Consider the following 13,121-nt stretch of genomic DNA (forward strand, 5'->3'; position numbering starts at 1 on the left):
AAGGCATTAGAAAAGGACTTTAGTGGGAAAAAGTAAGTTCTTAATTAAAAGTATGTAATGTGTAGAATAAAAAGTTAAAAGTCTCACAGGACTCTGTTCAGTTAGACTAGATCTTGAGTTTTATGTTCCATTTTGGGTATATTGGTAAATGTTTAACAATTGGTTCGGGGGGAGGGGAGTATCCATGACATACTTTTAAGATTAATCTGTGTTATTAATTGTTTCTCTATCACTTTCTTAAGTCTACACAATCAACAAATCAAGGCCAGATTTGTTGCATTTGCTGATTCCTGAAGTGAAAATGTTCACATTGAAGATGTAACAATCAGCTCTCTGCAGGTAGTCCAGCATACCACTTGTGGTCAACATTTTGTTTTATTTTATTTTATTTTATTTTTGATTTTTATGATTTTTTTTCAGTAAAGGTTTCTTGTGATCTGCATTCATTTGTGCCAGAAGACCCCCAGGGAGAGCTGACAGGGTTATTTATTTATTTATTTTTAATTAATTTATTTATTTTTAGTTTTCAACATTCACTTCCATAAGATTTTGAGTTTTAATTTTTCTCCCCCTCTCACTTCTTCCCCTCCCCCACCAAGACAGCCTGCACTCTGATATAGGCTCTACATATACATTCATGGTAAGTATATTTTCCCATTAGTCATGATGTAAAGGATATTAGAACTAATGGGAGGAACCATGAGAATGAAGCAATAAAACAAAACAACAAAGGAAAAGGAGAGCAAGTAGTATGTTTCCATCTGCATTCAGACTCTGTATTTCTTTCTCTAGGTGTGGATAGCAATTTCCATCATGAATCTTTTGGAATTGTCTTAGATTCTTGCATTGCTGTGAAGAGCCAAGTCTATCAAAGTCAGTCGTCCTATAATGTGGCTGTTTACAACATTCTCCTGGTTCTGCTCATTTCACTCTGCATCAGTTCGTATAAGTCTGTCCAAGTTTTTTGAAGTCTGCCTGCTCATCATTTCTTATAGCACAATAGTATTCCATCACACTCATATACCGCAATTTGTTCAGTCATTTCCCAAATGATGGGCATCCCCTCAATTTCCAATTCTTTGCCACCACAGAAAGAGCTGCTACAAATATTTTTGTACATGTGGGTCCTTTTCCCATTTTTATGATCTCTTTGGGATACAACCCTAGAAATGGTATTGCTGGGGGGCAGCTAGGTGGCGCAGTGGGTAGAGCACCAGCCCTGAAGTCAGGAAGACCTGAGTTCAAATTTGGCCTCAGATCAAACACTTGACACTAGCTGTGTCACCCTGGGCAAGTCACTTAACCCCAGTTGCCTAAAAATAAAAAAAAAATTTTTAAAAAGCGGTATTGCTGGGTCAAAGGGTAGGCACAATTTTATATCCCTTTGGGCATAGCCCCAAATTGCTCTCCAAAATGGTTGGATCATTTCACAACTCCACCAACAATGTATTAGTGTTCCAATTTTCCCACACTTTCTCCAACATTTTTCATTGTCTTGTTTTGTCATGTTACCCAATCTGATGGGTGTGATGTGGTACCTCAGAGTTGTTTTGATTTGTATTTCTCTAATCAATAGTGATTTAGAGCATTTTTTCATATGACTGTGGATAGCTTTAGTTTCTTCCTCTGAGAACTGCCTATTGATTTCCTTTGACCATTTATCAATTGGGAAATGACTTGTATTCTTATAAATTTGACTCAGTTCTCTATATATTTTAGAAATGAGGCCTTTATCAGAGACATTGGTTGTAAAAAGTCTTTCCCAGTTTTCTGTTTCCCTTCTAATCTTGGATGCATTGGCTTTATTTGTGCAAAAACTTTTCAATTTCATGTAATCACAATTGTCCATTTTGCATTTCATAATGTTCTCTATCTCTTGTTTGATCTTAAATCTTTCTTCCACAGATATGAAAGGCAAACTTTTCCTTGTGCTTCCAGTTTGCCTATAGTATTAGTTTTTATATATAAATCATGTACCCATTTTGACTTTATCTTGGTTTAGGGTATAAGATGTTAGTCTATGCCCAGTTTCTGCCATACATTTTTCCAGTTTTCCCAGCAGTTTTTGCTAAATAATGATTTCTTATCCCAGAAGCTGGAGTCTTTGGATTTATCAAATAGTAGATTAGTATAGTCATTGACTGTTGTGTCTTGCATGCTTAACCTATTCCCTGATCCACCACTCTATTTCTTAGCCAGTACCAAGTAGTTTAGATAATTGCTGCTTTATAATACAATTTAAGATCAGGTACAGCTAGGCCACCTTCTCTTTCATTTCTTTTCATTAGTTCCTTTGATATTCTGGACTTTTTGTTCTTCCAGAAGAATTTTGTTATTGTTTTTTGTAGCTCTATAAAATAATTTTTTGGTAGTTTGATTGGTATGGAACTGAATAAGTAAATTAGCTTTAGAATTGTCATTTTTATTATATTAGCCTGGCCTACCCATGAGCAACTGATATTTTTCCAATTATTTAGATCTGACTTTATTTGTGTGAAAAGTGTTTTGTAATTCTGTTCATATGGTTCCTGGTTTTGTTTTGGCAAGTAGACTCCTAAATATTTTTAATGTCTACAGTAATTTTAAATGGAATTTCTCTTTCTGTCTCTTGCTACTGGGTTTTGTTAGTAATATATAGAAATGCCAATGATTTGTGTGGGTTTATTTTATATCCTGCTTTGTTTATTATTTCAAGTAATTTTTTACTTCTCTAGGATTCTCTAAATATACCATTATATCATCTGCAAAGAGTGAGAGTTTTGTTTCTTCTTTGCCTATTCAAATTCCTTCAATTTCTTTTTCTTCTCTAATTGCTACAGCTAACATTTCTAGCACAATATTGAATATCAGTGGTGATAATGGACTTCCTTGTTTCACCCTCTATCTTATTGGAAATGCTTCAAGCTTATCACCATTGCATATGGTGTTTGCTGATAGTTTTTTGATAGATGCTATCTATCATTTTAAGGAAGACTCCATTTACTCCTATGCTATTTACTCCTATTCCTAGTGTTTTTAGTAGAACTGAGTGTTGTATTTTGTCAAATGCTTTTTCTGCGTCTATTGAGATAATCATATGATTTCTGTTAGTTTTGTTGTTGATTTGGTCAACTATGCTGATAGTTTTCCTAACATTGAACCAGCCCTGCATTCCTGGTATAAATCCTACCTGGTCATAGTGTATTATTCTTGTGATAAGTTGCTGTAATCTATTTGCCCCATTCTAACTTTTAAGGAGTTGTTTTCTTCTATTAGATTTTGTACCTCCTTTTCTATTTGGCCCATTTTACTTTTTAAGAAGTTCTTCTCTTTAGTGAGTTTTTGTGCCTTCTTTTCATTTGGCCAATTCTACTTTTTAAAGACTTGTTTTCTACAGTTAATTTTGCTCCTTCCTTTTCCAAGCTATTGACTCTCTTTTGCATATCTCTCACTTCTTTTCCCAATTTTTCTTCTACCTATCTTATTTGACTTTTAAAATCCTTCTTGAGCTCTTCCAAAAAGACTTTTTGGACTTGAAACCAGTTCACATTCCCCTTTGAGGTTGCGGATATGGGTATATTAACAATGTTGTCCTCTTCTGAATTTGTGCCTTGATCTTCCCTTTCCCCAAAATAAGATCTATGGTCATTTTCTGTTTCTGCTTTTTGTTCATGGTGTTTACCTACTTACTGACTTTTTACAAGAAAACTGAGTTCTCCTGCTGGAGCAAAAAGGACACTTACCCAAACTTCTTTTCCTGCTCACCAGGGCCTTGCACTTGAATGTTTGGCTCCTGGTCTCCTGGACCTTGCATAGGGATGTTTCCATGCTGGTGGACTTCTGTTAGCCTGGGGCTTTGCGTTCTGTAGTTGTGCTTCCCAGAGTTGTGTTGAGGCACTGGCTGATTTCGCTGGTGGAGAACTCCATCGCCTGTGGTTGTTTTCCAAGCTAGTGTCTACCAGTTCCCCTTCCTATATTGAGGTTCTGGGGGCGGGGTCCTGGTCTGCCAACCTGGGTCTTAGGATCTCCCCCAGTATGCTGAGGTGGAGCTTGCCGTTGGCTTGCTGGGATGCTTCCAGTGCTTTAATGCTCCCCGTTTTGGGCCTTTTCTATTAATACTCCAAGCTTCCTGGGATACAAGATTTCTGTGCCCTGTCTTTTTGCTGGCTTAGGGTTTTTCCTGGGTCGATATTTTTTAGGCTTTCAGAGGTCAATGAGGGAGTATGAGAACAACTTACTTCTTACTCTGCCATCTTGGTGGTCAACATTTTAGAAGAGCATTCTAATATAGTGGGTAGAAAGTTGGCCTCAGAGATAGGAAGATGTAAGTTCAAGTCTCACCTCTGACAAATATTGATTGAGTGACCTTGGGTAAGTGCCTAAAAGTCTCAAGGCACCAATCAGTGCTCTAAGACTTTTAAATTGTAGAAGAACAGTTTTAGATGTATACTAGTCCAGGAATTCCTCACTGGGAAATCCCTATACCAGTGGCTTCAAAATTTTTTGATTATATATTGCTATCAGGGATACTTTTTTGAATATGAACTCCAACATGTGAATATTTACTTATTTTAAATCATATACATGCATTACTGTACTGATAATTACATATACTATAAAACTTTTGCAAAAATACAAATGAAAAAGATGAGATAAAGATGAAATATTTGATCTTCAAGTCAATAGGAGAAACCAAAGTCAGACTTGAGCTTCAGGAAAATCTATGCTATGTGAAGGCTGGACTGCAGAAGACAGACACTTGAAGCAGAGATGTGATGAGGGTCTGAACTAGGGGAGTGGATGTATAAGTAGTGACAAAAGGGACAGATGGTAGATAGATTTGAGTGTAAAACTGACAAGATTTGGCAAGTATTTGGATATGTGAATTAAGGGAGAATGAGGTTTGGAAGATGATAACAAAGGTTCTGATTATGGGTGAACAGGGATAGTGTCGCACTTGATAATGATCGGAAAGTTTGGAAGAGGGGTGGGTTTGGGTGGAAAGATAATAAATCTATGAACTGCCACAAATCATCCATGCTTGCTCATCCTATGCAACTCATTCTATGCCATCCAAAGCAAAAAGGTGGTGGTGGGGGGGAATGGGATTCTTATTCAATGCCACTGCCCTAGAGGATGGGGGTGGGGGAGTCTTCCTTAGTCACAAAGAGATGGTGGTGAGGAGTGAGTAGGTATACAAGGGGGCAGAGTGGTGGGCTAGAATTTTACCAATGGTATTTGTGTAGCTGCTTCTTTGGATGTCCCAGGATAGCAGTTAGGTGTTGAATACCCTAAGGATCCCCAAGGAGCTCAGAAACAAGGAGGTTGGGAGTTTACACTGCAGCAGTAGGGTAGGGTGTCTTGTATTGGAGACAAGTCCAACAATTAGCTATTGAGAAGATGGGATTCATCTTATCTTTCTCCTGATTGATTGATTATTGACCCCTTGGGGTAAGGCATTTCCTTCCTCCTTCTTTGGAAATCTCTGACCTATTCCAATGAAATCATAGGACTTTTGTTTGGGGTTTTGTTTTGTTTTCTTTCTGTTTTGGGTTTTTTGCTTTAAAAAAACCAAATTAGAGAACTTCTAGATTTGATCATCAGGCTGGTAAAGAAGCTGAAAACAATATTACATTAGGAATGAGGGAGACAATAGGATATTTAACCTAGAAAAATAGGATGTTGTAGATAGGATAGCTCTTATCACATCTTTGAAGTGCCGCCTGTGGAATTAAAGGGAAACAATTTAAAGATAATGGATACAAGCTTCAAGGAGGTAGATTTTAACCCAATGTAAATTCCCTTTTAATAAAGTTATACAAAAACCAGAAAGGACAGCCTTATGAGATAGAGTTTCCCATCACTGGAAGCGTTCAAGCAGAGACTAACTGACCTTTAGTCAGGAATGTTACAGAGAAGAGTCTTGTATTGGGTGGCAATTGTGCTGAATGATCTCTAAGATGCCTTCCATTTCAAAGATCTTGCTGTTTCCTTGTTTTGTTTGTTTGTTTGTTTGTTTGTTTTTACCAAGATCTGAGATTTTACTGATGTGGGGGAACTCTCAATAAGCAAACATTCCATACCTCATGCCTAAATAGATCTGAAACAGTTTTGTAACATATAACCTTAGAGAGTTTCCTGCAGTGTTTTTACCTTCTCACAGTCACTTAGCCTGTATGTGTCAAAGGAGGCCTTGAACACAAGCTTTACTAACACTGAAACCAAGTATCCTCCAAGGCCATTTTGTGTCTACTATTGCCAGTACCTTTCAATATTTGCCCCTAGCGCTTATGAAGCCCCATTACAAGGCAGAAGCATTCTCCTTACTTTTCCGTGGCCTAGATCCTCTCTGTATTCTGAGCTTCCAGTTAGTTACCTTTGGGCTCCTTTGTTCACCAACAACTTTCAAGGGTAATATTAATTGCTTGGTCAAAGCCCAAATGCCTGTCTCTTGCTTCAGCCACAGAGATTGTGACCACAAAGTCACTGACACTGTGCGGCTGAGAACAGGCGTTGTTATTGACACACGGCTGCAGGAGTCCCCAGGAAGCTTCACAAGTCAGTTGCTGTTTATTTCTCTGAACAAATAAATACTAAACAGGAGCATGCCAAAATGAAACAAATCCCAGGCACGCTTCCAAATCCAGTCAGCAGTTCAAATTCAGCTACCAGTTCAAATTCAGCCACAATCTCATTTACCCTGTTTTAGGGAGACCATGCCAATCACACTCTGAATTTTATTTTCATAATGCAACAGAACAGGCAAGAAGGCGGTTGGGAGGGATGGGCACTAAGTCATGAATTGGTAAGTGGCTTATAAGTAGAAGTTAAGGCAGCTAGGTGGTAGGGTGGATAGACTACTGGGCCTGGAGTCAGGAAGACTCATCTTCTTGAGTTCAAATCCAACCTCAGAAATTTACTAGACAGAGGCAGGTAGGTGGTGCAGTGGATAGAGCACTGGCCCTGAAGTCAGAAGAACCTGAGTTCAAATCTGACCTCAGACTTGACACTTGACACTTACTAGCTGTGTGATCCTGGGCAAGTCACTTAACCCCAATTGCCTAAAAAAAAAGTTAGTAGTGTGACCCTGGGCAAGTCATTTAGCCCAGTTTGCCTCAGTTTCTCATCTGTATAACGAGCTGGAGGAGGAAAAGGCACACCACTCTAGTATCTTTGCCAAGAAAATCCCAAATGAGGTTACGAAGAGTCTGACCCGACTGAGAGGGTTATTGTAAGTGAAATGTTAAGGGGAAATGCAAAAAAAAAAAAAAAAATGACAAGGGGAGATCGGGGCGAAAGGCTACTGCCTCAACATAAAAACCATTGACTTCAGGTTAAACCCAAGTAGGGCAGAATAAGGTGTATTTAGGTACCACTCTTTCGTTGTTAGGGCTTCATCTAAGTTCAGAGAGGGGACTTAGTGGAGTCTTCGATATAGGAGAAAGTTCTTCCCCCAGCTCATTCAGCGGCCCCTCAAGAGTACTTTTGCTCCCTCTTTCCCCTCCCCATCTTCCCACTGGCCCTGGCGAATTTGGTCAGGCTCCTCCACGGAGAAGCGAGCATTTGGTAGCATCCGCAGACGCCGGAGCGAGCCAGTGCTAGGGGATCAGGGAGGCGGTGCTAAAGCCCGCCCAGGCGCAGCGGAGGCGGTGGCTTTTTCTCGCTCCTAGCTCCTCGCCTGCCCGGCGCTCAGCGGAGCCAGCCGGCTGCAGCTTTCTCTGGCCGGTTGTAAGTCTGTAGCTGTCGCTCTCGTTCGCTGGTTGTTAGTCTGTAGCTGCTACGAATCAGTTGCCAGTCCGCTCTGGCCCCGGTCCCCAAACGATCTTTGGTTGTTGGTATCACCGCCCGGACCCCCGGCAAGGACCCTGCTCCGAGGTCAGTACGCATGCATGCAACCTGTGTGCTTTGTTGTCTTTCTTCTGCTTCTCTAGTCCACAAAGCTTGTAACTCGGTAGTGCTGACTACCTCCCCAGGGGTACCACCGAAGAGACACGACTCTTCCCTTAAGCCGCCTGCGATGGTTGCAACTGCCGCCGGGTTTGCGCGGGCTGCCCCCTGGGGCTGAGCTAGGCGGGAGTCCTGGGCTCAGCCCCAAGTTGCCGGCGCCGCGGAGGTCCCAGCCGGCTCGCCCGCCCTTCCACCTGCTCCCCAGCGCTTCGGATGAAGAATGAAGAGCCCCTCGTGGGTCCCTCACTTTCGTCTTCCCCGCCAAGGGATGCTAATAAAAGCAACCTGTCAGTAGGAATCTGTGGGTGATGGGCATGCATTCATGCTTTTGTTACTGGGATGTTGAGCATGGACCACCATTGTTCCCTTTGCGGCGGCCGTTAGGAAACGAACTAGTTTAACTAGGGATTGGCCTCCGTGTGGGGGGGATCCTACACCAAAATCTTTAAAGTCAAACTACGGGTCAGCAGAGCCAGTTGATGAAGAGTGTAAACAGCTTTGTTTCTTTTTTGGGGGGGGGGGTTCGGCGGAAGGTGGCAGGGGAAAAGATGAGAAAGGGTTACACTTTACAAGTGACGCCTCTTGCATTAGTGACTTCAGGAGAGAGATTTTCAACAACCTATGAATCTTCTACCAAGGACACTTTCTATTGGCAAGCTTGGTAAAGAAAGAGGAAGTTTGGGGGAAAGAGAGCTTTCTTGTCATTTGGAATGGTACGAAACAAACAAACAAACAAACAAAACAATAGAAGAACAGGTTAGTTGCATTTCTCCCGATTCATTTATTGCTTTGTGGATCCATGTTTGCTTAAACCTGAACCTTTGGTTTGGTTTGATAAACCTTATGAGAGTCATTGAGAAGACTTGAGCATTGGAACTGGGCTCTTCTGTAGTCTTTGAAGGAATCGTTCCCTAGACTGCTTTTACCACGCTTGGAGGAGGAGCAAAGTATTAGACTTTTCATTTTAGGTATTGAGAAAGGGTCAATTCAGCCTTAGCTAACTGTTTCTAACATCAAATACAAATTGGGGAAAAGCGTCATTTGCAATATTTACGAAAACTCATTGGCATTTTCCCTGCAACTTTTTTTTTTTTTTGGTACCTGCCTGAGGTATTATTACAACCAGCTTTAAACTCCCAGATCTGGTGTCGGAAATCTGAAATAGAAAGGTGCAGGATGGGGAAGCTTCCATACTAGAGAAGGCAAGTTAACACTAGACTCTTAATTTTAGGGGGAAATTCTGCATTCAGTGAGGATCAATCTCAGTGGTGAGCCGAAGAGCAACAGGTGAGCTCTCTGTCAGTAGCTCTGTGGAGTGTAAATGGGAAACTTTAGCTGTATAGTAAGGGCAGGATGTTCAGATGACTAGTGAGTGGGAGGTTACCAGGATACGTGACAGTAACAGGCAGGGCCAACATTATAAAAATAGAATAGAGTTTTAGAAAATAAGGGAGGGGGGATGCCTCCCTGGTCACTTCATCCCATTAGAATTGCAGGAGCACTTAGATTCCCTGGGGTACCCATACATCAAGAAATACTATTGCCTCCAGGAATTAATAACAACTCCTGTTATGAAGGGCCTTCAATACTGTTCATAAACTAGCCCCCTTTCAGCCTCCTTCCACCTTCTTCCGTGACAAGTACTCTATGATCCAGTGACATCAGTCTCCTTACTGCTCTATAAACAAGACAGGCTCCTGGCTTTTTCTCTGGCTATCTCTGATACCTGGAATGGTCTTCCTCCTCTGCTTCAACTAGAGACCTCCCTGGCTTTCTTTAAGTCCCAACAAAAATCCACCTTCTAGAAACCCTTCCCTCATCCTTCTTAATTCCAGTGCTTTCCCTCTTTCATTATTTCCTATTTATCCTGTATAGTTTGTTTTGTATATATTTATTTGCATGTTGTCTCCCCCATTAGACTGTAAGCTCTTTGAGGGCAGGGACTCTTTTTGAGGGCAGCTTTTGCTTTTTTTTTTTATCCCCAGCATTTAGCACAGTGCCTGACACATAGTAGGCACTTAAGAGAAGTTTATGATTTATTGAGATACAACATCACCAGGCATTTCAGAACAGTTCTTTGAGTCTATATGACTGTCTTTTAAACCAGTCACTCTAATCTACAATTCACCTGGACTGGGAGGGCTTTCAAATTCTTCTTGTGTGTAGATCATTTTTCCTTTAGCTTCCCTTATCAGATCCATCTAAGGATGGAAAATGGCTTTCGTTTGAAACCTGTGCGGAGATAAGGAGAAAGTTGGCACAAAGACAAGGCAGAAGAGTTGGGCTCAACTCTGGCTCTGTCACTTTTTATCTGTGTGACCTTGGGCAATTTGCTTAACCTCTCTGGGCCTCAGTTTGCTTATCTGTAAAATGAAAGATTGGGTTGGATGACTTGGGAGGCTCCTTCCAGCTCCAAATCTGTGACCATAAAAACAAGTTTGAAAGACCCACCTAAGTCTATCACACGCAGGTCGTTACATTAGTAAAATTATGTCTCTGTACTGAGGGACGTAGTAGGAAAGGAACTATGTTCAGATTCAGGAAACCTAGGATTAAGTCGTGTTGGTTCTGTAGCTAATTTCATGACCTATGACAAAGCATTTAAGTTTGGTGCCTCAGGCTTATCCGTAAAATGAGGGTTAATAATTACTGCATTGCCTGTGTCACAGGGTTATAAGAATCAAATGAGAGCTATGAAAGCATCATGAAAATGTAAAGGGTTATTATATAATAAGGTGGTATTAAGCCCCTTTTGACATTTACTGACAAATGACTTCATATTAAATGGCCTTTACTATATACCTAGTTTTGAGACACACACATATACATGTATTTTAACTTCCTTTTTTTTTTCCTAATGTGTATGCATTTGGAGAATGAGGAGAGTTAAAATTTGGTTGCAGGGGTACCCTGCACATGAATAGGAATGAAGAGAATAGAAATGACAGCGAGAGAGAATCTGTTAGCATATGAATATTGTGAGATTTGCATATTGGAATGAACAGTGTACACCTGAAAGATGAAAGGATTTTATGTAATTGGAAGTCCTGTCTTCCTGTAGTAAATCTGAACATGATTCTCTACATATGCCTTTGAAGTTTGGTGAAGTCTCAATTTAACATGTTGCTGTGACTACTCTGAGATTAACTTTCTCTTTGAGAGCCATCTTTAGCGAGGTTTAGAATTCTATTATAGAAGACTTTAACTCAAATTTGAACATTTATCTTGAAAAAGTTAAGTGTCTCAGTGTTTCAAAGAGGTAATTATAATAAACTTCAAAGGAGAAATCCTTAGTATTTTAAGTTTTTTTTTAAAAAAACTATTTTAATTACAAAAAACCTTCCAGAATAATGGATTTTGAAATAAATGTGCAAATAAAGGTATACTTAGTCAAAGATGCTGAATGGACAGTTTTGTCTGTCTGATACTATACAGTGTAATTAAACCACTGAACTAGGAATCAGGAGATATTAACCTGTTCTACCGAAATTTCCTGTTTGTTTCAGTTAAGTCCTTATTTACTCTGGCCTCAGTTTTCTCCTCTGCTGATATAAGCCTGGAAGATCTGGGTTCAAGTGTCACCTTTGACCTCAGGCAGCTCACTAGGACTTAAGTTCCCTAAACCAACAAAATCATGACTTTAAAAAAAGACTTTAAAGTCCTTTTGACCTTCAGAATTTGACGATTTCTATTGTCCTTTGAGACTTTATTATATGCATGGTTAATGACCAAGGAGAGGGAGCATGGGATCCCATGGACCATAGCATGCCAATACTGCTCATGTGATTTTCTTGGCAAAGATTAGTATCTTTGCCATTCTAGTGAATGGTTTGCCATTTCCTTCTCCAGTGGATTGGGGGAAACAGAGGTTAAGTGACTTGCCCAGGTCACACAGGCTATATTTTAACTCAGGTCTTCCTGAATCAAGGCCCGGTGCTCTATCCACTGGGCCACCTAGCTGCCTCCAGCATGGGAGGGGAGGAGGAGATAAAGGGACAAGCCTTGGAGTCAGAAGACACAGGTCAAGTCTCACCTCTGATGGTTGTGTGATCCTGGCAAGGTCATTTAGTCTTTTACCCAGCAATTCTCCAAAACAAGTTACTACATTGTAGAAAGTGTTTACATACTTCTATCTTTCTGAAGTTGAAATTTCGGGTTTGGATCAAACCCCCAACAATAATCAAATATATGATTACAGATGCAAGGGATGTTTCATATAGTGCTTATGGTACAGAGATAAGAGCACTAGCTCTCCAGTCAGAGGTGGTTGTTGTTCTGTCATATCAGTCATGTCTGACTCTAAGTGAACCCATTTGGGGTTTTCTTGGCAAAGATACTGGAGTGGTTTGCCATTTCCTTCTTCAGGAAAAGCTGAGTTCAAATCTGACCTGATATTTACTAGCAGTGTGACCTTGGGCAAGTAACTTGACCTCTGTTTGCCTTAATCCAACAGAGAAGGAAATGGTAAACCACTTCAGTATCTTTGGCAAGAAAACCCCATAGACAGCACCGGATGAGGTCAGGAAGAGTCAGCTCTGACTGAAGGACTCGACAACAACAACAAACAGGAAATCAGAAGTTCTAACTTGCTAGTTACTTACTAGAAAGTGTTGAAGTTAGGACCTCAAAGTTCTCTGATGCAAATCAAGCCATCTTTTTCAACAAAACCATTTTGCTTGATGAATAAAACTCTTTATTTGCTGCAAAGTGTACCTCATAGACTATCCAAGGTACTACTTCATATTTTGTTTCTCTCCTAGGAATATTTTCTATTCTGGTGAAATATATGTAAATTGCTTTAACTTTAAAGTACTATATACATATCATTATTTGACAGATACACTTTAAATTGTTTTCAGACAAGTTACTCAGGAGTAATTTAGATTGCAACAAATTCTCTCTTACCCCCTTCCCTCCCCCACACAAAGGTGTAGTCTGCAATCTCCCAGTTTTATCTGTTACTCTCATTCAAAGAGGAGTGGTGGGAATAACTGATATTCCCCAAAGGCAGAATAGGATTCTTTGTTGATTAGAACACAGAACTTTCTCTAGTTCTTAGAGCTCTGCCTGTCCTGGGAAGGGATTTTTGGCTGGGCTTGGAGGGGAGAAGGAACCAAAAAATTGTGAGGAAAAAATCTACTACAAAAGGATTGTGAGTAGTCCTGTTTGACTGGAATGTAGAATATTTTCAAGGA

At 40.3% G+C, this 13,121-nt stretch overlaps 1 protein-coding gene across 2 annotated transcripts in view; it reads left to right on the top strand.

Annotated features, from left to right (window-relative positions):
- Positions 1-7,654: 7,654 nt before the first annotated feature.
- The window catches only part of LOC114046236 (guanine nucleotide exchange factor DBS-like), a 366,695-nt gene continuing 361,228 nt past the window's right edge, over positions 7,655-13,121 (top strand). For both annotated transcript variants that reach the window (XM_027866491.1, XM_027866492.1), the window contains exon 1: positions 7,655-7,854. The gene's annotated coding sequence lies outside the window, so the exon portion shown is untranslated. The remainder of the gene's footprint in view (positions 7,855-13,121) is intronic.

This window comes from Vombatus ursinus, unplaced genomic scaffold (assembly GCF_900497805.2).
Source record: "Vombatus ursinus unplaced genomic scaffold, bare-nosed wombat genome assembly UNPS02014781.1, whole genome shotgun sequence".
NCBI lineage: Eukaryota > Metazoa > Chordata > Mammalia > Diprotodontia > Vombatidae > Vombatus > Vombatus ursinus.